Source organism: Ursus arctos, unplaced genomic scaffold (genome assembly GCF_023065955.2).
Source record: "Ursus arctos isolate Adak ecotype North America unplaced genomic scaffold, UrsArc2.0 scaffold_10, whole genome shotgun sequence".
NCBI lineage: Eukaryota > Metazoa > Chordata > Mammalia > Carnivora > Ursidae > Ursus > Ursus arctos.
This window is the reverse complement of record NW_026622764.1, coordinates 8,412,866-8,420,850: the sequence shown is the minus strand read 5'-3', so window position 1 is coordinate 8,420,850 and position 7,985 is coordinate 8,412,866.

Sequence of the window (7,985 nt, the reverse complement as noted above, 5' to 3'; positions counted from 1 at the left end):
AGACTCCAATTTCCTCCCCCAAATTGTCTTCCTACCTTATTCGTGGGTCTGCTCCTATTGGTCTATAGTGTTCATAAAGTATATGTAAGTTTGAGAAACGTGTAGGGTCTTGAAGCAAACCTATGGGAGAGTAACATGCAGGAGGGTAGAATGTTTTCTGTGTTGTCTGGTGGAAAGGGGGCTGGCTAGTAGAGCCACCCTCAATTACACAAGTGATTATGTGTGTGTCGCCATGGTAACAAAGTGCTGTTTTAGATGGAGACAATACAATTATTTAGAGGGATGAACCTCAGAGGATTAGGTCAGAGTGACAGGAGCTCTTTGTGCTTGGAGTCAGGAATTGAAATCAGATTTTTTATTTGTGGTGGGGGCGGTGGTTGGAGGTTTCAAGAGAGGTTGATTTTTGTAAATGTCAAGTAGTCAACCTCATTGTAGGCAGAAAACTATACTTGGTGTGTAAGAAAAATTAAAAAAAGGTAGAGGGAAGACTGTTCCTGTTCTCAGGAGTTTATATATAATTATTGGGTCAAGATGCAGCATGAAAATAAAATTGAGTATTTATTTATTTATTTTATTTATTTTATTTTTTTAAAAGATTTTATTTATTTATTCGACAGGATAGAGACAGCCAGCGAGAGAGGGAACACAAGCAGGGGGAGTGGGAGAGGAAGAAGCAGGCTCATAGCAGAGGAGCCTGATGTGGGGCTCGATTCCAGAACACCGGGATCACGCCCTGAGCCGAAGGCAGACGCTTAACCGCTGTGCCACCCAGGCGCCCCTAAAATTGAGTATTTAGATCAAGATTCTCAGTTTATAGGACAAATTCTAATTTGTTGTTTACTTGCATCATGTTAAATTAAGTAGGATGAGCATACCCATTTTACAGATGAGGACTTGAGGGTCAAGGAAATGAAGTGCTTTAGTCAAAGTTACCCAGCTGATAACTGGACCCCACGAAACTCAGTTTGGCTTGGTGAAAATGAGGAGAAGTACCTTAGCACAGAACTTCTCAAAACACATGAATCCTCCAGGGATCTTGTTACAGTGCTGATTCTGATTCTGGAAGTCTAGGGTGCGCCCCAGGATGTTTGCATTTCCAACAAGCTCAGAGTTGATGGTGACGATGCCAAGCCAGGGGACCACGCTGTGAGTATCAAGGCCATAGAATACCAACGTCAGGGTGATGACCATGGCACCGAAGCTGGTGGAAATTGAGCTTCCTGGTTACAACTGAGAACAGCATTTACAGAGCAACTCAGTATGGGGAATTACCTTTTTCATACCTTGAGTAAACGTGGGCTGTGAGCACCAAGCAGAGGAGTCAGTTGTGTCAGATGTCCCCCCCTGCTGGGGGCCTAGCGGTGCTGTCCCTTCGATCTGGGATTGTGCTGCTGGGAAAACATTGTGCAGTGTCCCTAAGGGGTGACAGTGATTCACCCTCATTGTTGGTGCAGCTCCTGTCCCAGGGGTGCCCCTCTTCAGCTGTCACGCTTCAGGGCTGCCTTTGTTGGCATGGGTGGGTTGCCATTAGCTCTGTCTGACTACATGCCAGTTCCTGGGAAATCCTCCCGTCTCTGTCACTACCCTCTCTGCTCCCACAGCTAAATGATTAGCTAGGTAATTCCCATAAGGACTCCCCTGCCACTCCCACATGTGGAATGACTTGGCCCTGCCCTGCCGGCCTCCTGCTAGCATCTTCTGGCACTGCCCTCCGGCCCACTTCTTGGCTCAGATGCCAGGCAGCCGAGGGCAGGGGAGCCAAATGCTCCCCCTGCCGCTGCACCCCGGCACCTGCCAGCTCTGGCTATTCCCACGACGCCCAGGCGAGGCCGTGAGCAGCTGCAGAATTGAAAGCCTGACACACGGGCAGTGGTGATGGGCTTTCAAAGCGGCTGCCCTGCCTTAACCTCAACCATCACCGGAGAGTTAGCCTAGGACCTACCCACCAACAGCCTCTTTCACTTCACCGGGTCTGGCCTGCAATGGGAAACTTGAGGCTTTCTGACTGGCAGGTGATTTGGCTTGGTCTCAGGGTGGGCTTCCTATTCTGGGCCCTGCTTGCTGCTGTTTGCCAGGTGAAATCTGTACTTAGCCTTCAGTCCACACTGCTAGAAGCAGAGGAGAGAAAGTGAAGAGAGTAGAAAGCGGGTTCAGAACAAAGCTGTTCTCAAATTTCAGACGACTTGCTAAGGAGATTTGAGGCTCCCAGGGGCAGAACGCTTTGCATATAGACAACTTGCAAATGAGCAGTCTGTTTGACTAGACAGAACGCTACAGTTCTGGTTAAAAAAAATGTGCCAATGCATTTCTAATTTTCACATTGTTTTTACATAAATTTGCACATTAGGCTCGAGAGGCCTCATATTCAAGTATTGGAGTGATTCACAATTAATTAGTACCCTTAACTTCAGCTGCATTCAAATTCAGGCATCAGATCAGGATAAATGGAAAAATAACTAAATATGTAAAAATTATTCTTTTTAATTACAACACAGAATCAGGGAACAGATGCACACCTGAGTGCACTGTCAGGAGGCTGGGGTTGATTTCCACTGTCATCCTCCTCAATCTTTTCCATGCACTGAGCTCAGGTACAGACCATCTTTAAGAAACCAGCAGCAGATTCCTGACTCTGGCCTCGTCCTGGGCAGAGACACAGCAGGTCATGGGTCCATTTGACTGCTCGGGCTTCCATTTGGTATCTGGATCACATTGGAGTAGTGAACGTTTAATAGCTTTCCAAACAAAGTGCTTGCCTTGAAGATCACGTATGAAAGACAAGCCTTCTGTTTCCTATTGTGGCTTTATTCAGATCGACAGTCATTTGGGATTTCAGTGATCCTGTTGAATAGTTCTCTCTGGCTGAGATAACCTCCTTCACTTCTCTCTCCTGTTCCTTCATGCATGCTGAACTTTTATGGAGCCTGCAAATCCTACATTCAGAGTTATTATTGGGAGTGTCCACTGACCCTCTTGGAGGCAAAAATACCCTGGGGAGAATAGACCAGGACCAGACTAGCCATCCATTCATCGGAGTGGGATCAAGGGCTCGGCCACTGCGCACCTGTTGTACGTCAATCATGTCAGGAGGCTCCTGTTCAATGGCACTTTGTAAAACAAAGTTCAGGGTAATGATCTCTTTAATAAAACCTGTGCCATCCAAAACTGCAATGGTGGGATTCTGGTGAGAGATCTCTCCAAGTGGCAGGACAGCTGATTAAGCAGATGAAGCAATAGTGGGATATGCCCTTTGGTCGTGTTTCCTTCCTCAGATTTTATCCCTTTGGTTCCCTTTCGAGGACCATACCTTCAACACCTCTTCACCATCTCTGTGTACTATACCTCCTTTCAAATTTCCAGCTCGAGGGAAAACTAAAACAAACAAACATGGACAGACAACCTTTCCTTGTTTTCCTCCACACTTCTGAGACAGGTTGGGCTTTTCAAAGGGAACTTTAGTAAAGACTAAGAAAGCAGAAAATAAAATTAATGAAGGGCAGGAAAACCTGTAATTAGCAAGTTGTCTGGGCTTTTCAGAACGCAAGCCCGGTGCCTAGGCTGGGGAGAGATACGGACTGAGGTAGGAAAGGTGATCAAAGGCAGATTCTCAAAATACTTTAGTGATGTGTGGAGGAATTTGGACTTCCTCCTGCATAGGGTATTTGAGCACAGGCAATGGAATCAAGGAGCAGAATTGGATTTGAGACACTAATTAAAATTAAAAACAGAGAAAGCTTGATAACTAGATGCCTTGTTAAGACAGGAGTCAAAGATAAATTTAAATTATCAAGTTGCAATTTGATAAGCATGCCTCATCCTTGATGAGACACCAAGAAAACAGGTTGGGGTAAAAAGGATTAAGGCCAGTCCTTTTTTTTTTTCCCCCTTATTTTGGTGTATGTTGAATATGAGCTACTTTGGGAACATTTAGAGGTAGAGCTAACTCATTAAGGAAGTAAGTAACTTATTTTGTGAATTTCACTTTATAATTCTTACAACTGATAAATATTTATTACAAAAATTTCACTTAATGCAAAAAGGTTCGAAGACAGAAGTAAAAAAATGTCCAAATTGTTGGACATATTGTTAATATTAAGTGAGCATTGGTCCAAATGTGTCCCTTTGCAGATAAATGAAGGGAATGAAAAGGCCTTTCTGTCAGCATAAAGAGACAAGCTTACGACAGTGCCGTCATGTCTGCATGCTCTGGTAAAAATTAGATGTGTTAAAATTATTGTGTGTGAGTTGACAGAAAAATATCAAATAAAGGAATGATATAGCTTCAGATAAATATTGAGAGGGTATTATGGAAAGCATAAGATGTTGAATGCATTTAAAAACATATATTGCATTTTATGCAATGTTAACTCCCTAGCAGACAAGGGAGGAAAGAGGATGTTCTCACATTTCTTCCCTGCCTGCCTTCCAGCTTCCAAATTGTATGAACTCATATATGTTAAGCACTAACTCTGAGCCAGAAGCTGTTTTAGGTGTTTGGGATACATCTGTGAATAAAATGGACAGACTCTTTCCTTCGTGGAACTTACAGTGTAGTCAGGGGGAGACAGGAAATACAGAATGAAGGCAAACTGATAGTAATTTAGTAAATAAAAAATAAGCAGAAGTAGGAAAGCAAAGGTAGAAAAGGCCAGGTGTGCCACGTGTGGGAATGACAGAAGAAGTTGGAGTCCAATCATTCATTACAAAGTCAAGGTGGGAGAGGTGTCTGGGATAACCATTCTAGGCATAGGAAAGCTAGAGTGAATCCCTGAGGAATGCCTGGCAGGTCCAGAAACCCTGGGGAGCCTAGCCAGGCTGGAATGGAGTTGATGAAGAGCAGAGTAATGGAAGAGGAGAGAGAGTGTACGGGATGGAAGGGTGATCACATAGATCCCTTGTAGGCCGTTATGAGGACGTTTGGCCAATACATGATGTGAAATGGGAGCCATTATTAGTTAGTGTTCTTTTTCTCATTGCAATCATTATAATATTTACATTCTGCTTTGTAACTATAATCTTCACAGATGTTTAGTCTTTTAGAATGAATTTAGTGCTTAATATCAATCCTTCAGGAAGATCTGGAAGGGAGCTCTGAGAAGCCTTAGCCACTGGAGAGGCCTTCGTCCTGAAGGTTACCAGTCCTTAAAGGCTGAGCCTAAAACTGGCCCAGTACCATTTCCATCGAAGATTCCAGGTAGAAGGAAAAAAACTCCCATATTTCTTTGCAGAAAATGAAAAAAAAAATTGTAGCCAATTTTAATTCACCACAGATGACTTTTCTATTTTTTTGAGTTCTCTTATTTTTTTTTTCTTAATTTTAATTTTTGATTGTGTATATTCCACTGACTAGTTTTACCTAGAAAGACTTTAGGAGTTTGCATTTCCTGTGCTTTCCTGTTTATGAATGAGTATTTTTTGCTTCCCTATTGGAAAATAAAATATTCTTATTTCACATTACTTCTTAGATCTTTATGGACATTACTATATTGTCTTCTGGCACTGAGCAGTGCCATGGAGAAGTCTCAGACTAGATTATTTTTTTCTTTAGTGTTTTGTTTTGTTTTTTCCTGCCTGAATGTGGCATTTTGAGGTCTATTCCTAGGCATCATTACTTTTCCTCTTGAGTATGGATCACATTTTCTTGTTTCTTCACACGTCTAGGTTTTGTTTTCTTCAGTGTATGCCAGACATTGTACACTGTATGTTGCAGAAACCCTAATTAAGGAATCATCCTCTGAAGAGTGGTAGCTCGCGTAGTTGACCTAAGTGGCAGCTGACTCAGTGGGCAGTTAAATTACTGGCTTATTAAATTGAATTTGTTTGGGCTTTTCACTCTGCAAGGATGAGCCTTTTGGTTTTGCACTTAGTCTAGTCTTATGGTTAGATTCTTAGTCCTGAGACATAGATTTTATTGTTGAGGCATAGCCCTTCTTTCATGAAAAGCCTGAGGTGTTTACAATACCTCTCTAATTTGTAGGAATTCAAATCCAATGCCATGTCTTCTCTGGTGGGCAGTAGCTAAAATCTATGATCAGTGCTTTCAGACTTCCAGCTCTTTCTTTCTGCTTTACTCTTTGGAGTCTCCCTTGTACATGAGCTGCTCAGGGGTCATCAAAGATTTAGGGAAAAATTATATGCAAATTGGGGAATGTCCTCATATCTTCCTTCTTCCTGGGATTTCTCCCTTAATTTTTAGATTTTCTGGCAATTGCAGACTTTTTTCTCTGACATCTCAAGCTTGTGTGGCTTTCTGCTTTAATTTCACCACACCACACTGCATGGACGGATGGCTGCCTTGAGGGGAAGAGCTTTGTAATCATAGATCTCACTCAGAGCGGTTCTCTTTTATCAAGGATCAAATACCTTCCAGTTTTGTTCTGCCTTTGGTGACTATTCATTACCTTCAAGTAGTTCTTTTTAATATTTTTGCCAGAATTTATAATTGATATCTGTAAGAGGATGAATTCAACATAAGCCCCTGTGTCATTACCAGAAACAATGGTCTGTGAGTCTGTTTATTTAATAGCAAAACAAAACCATACTATGGTCTTTAGGGAGGCATACCTGGGTGGCAAAATATTAAAGAGAAACAAGGATGTGATTACCTTGAAAATGAAGGTCTACTTTGCAGAGAGGTAGGGAGTAGTGGTTGGGAGGGCCCACAAACGGGCTCCTGCGTGCTGGTGATATTTTATTTCTTAACCTGAACAGTTGTTTATGAATGTTCACCACTGAATTGTGGTGGAACGGACACTAATTTTGTTATGAGAGCCCACCCTCTCTCTAGGACCTCATCTACACTTAATTACCTCCCAAAGGACCCCCTCCAAATACCATCACATCCGGGGTTAGGGTATCAACATATGAATTTTGGGGGGACAAAGACTTTCAGTCCATCATAATACAAAGGCATAAATTGGTGAAAGTAAAAGGATGGAAGATATATCACACTACCAAGTGTAAGAAAGCCCATGTGGCTCTATTAATAGCATTTAAACTGGACTCAAGAAAAGGAGCAAAAATATCAATAAAGGAAGTATTTCATAATTGTAAAGATTCTATTTATTCTGGAGATGTAACAATCCTGAAGTGTACACACCTCCTAACAGAACTTCAAAATGCATGAAATAAATATAGAACTAAAGGGAGAAATCCAGAAATACTTGGTGATTTTTAACATCTCTCTCAGTAATTCATTGATAGAACCTGTAGCCAAAAATTAAGTAAGGTCGTAGAAGATTTGAATAGTACTATCAACCACATTCACCTAATTGGCATTTTAAAAACCCTGTAACCAACGACAATAGAATACACATTTTTATTTTCTAGTATACATGAAACAGTCACAAGACAGATCAGACAACAGGACAAAAGATGTGTTGATAAATATAAGAAGATCAAACCTTCTGTAGTATGTGATATAACCACAGGCTATTAATTATAAGAAACTACCAATAAGAGACCTGGAAAATTTTCAAAAATTTAGAAGTTAAAAAGAATTCTAAATTATCTATGGGTCAAAGAAGAAACCACAGGAAATATTTAAAGCATTTTGAAATGTATGCAATTGAAAACACACAATATCAAACGCCACAAACCAGCGGAGTTTCTAGCTTCAGATGCTTGCAATAAAGGGGAAAAGTTTAAAATTAACGATCCAAATTTTAATCTTAAGAAGATAAAAAACAAAATACTATACGTAAAAACAAGATATTTATGAAAGAGAATAAAACATTACGGAAAGCTAAATTAGTGTTTTGAAAAGATCAGTAAAATTGATAAATGGCTAGAATGTCTGATCAAGTTAGAAAAAAACTTGACGATAAACATCAGGAACGAAAGATACAATATCACTACTAATCCTGTGGACATTACAAGGATAATAATAAACAAATATGAAAAATTTTATGGCAATAAATTAGACAACTTAGATGAAGTGGACACATTCCTTAAACAACATTGCTTACCAAAACTAACTCAGGATA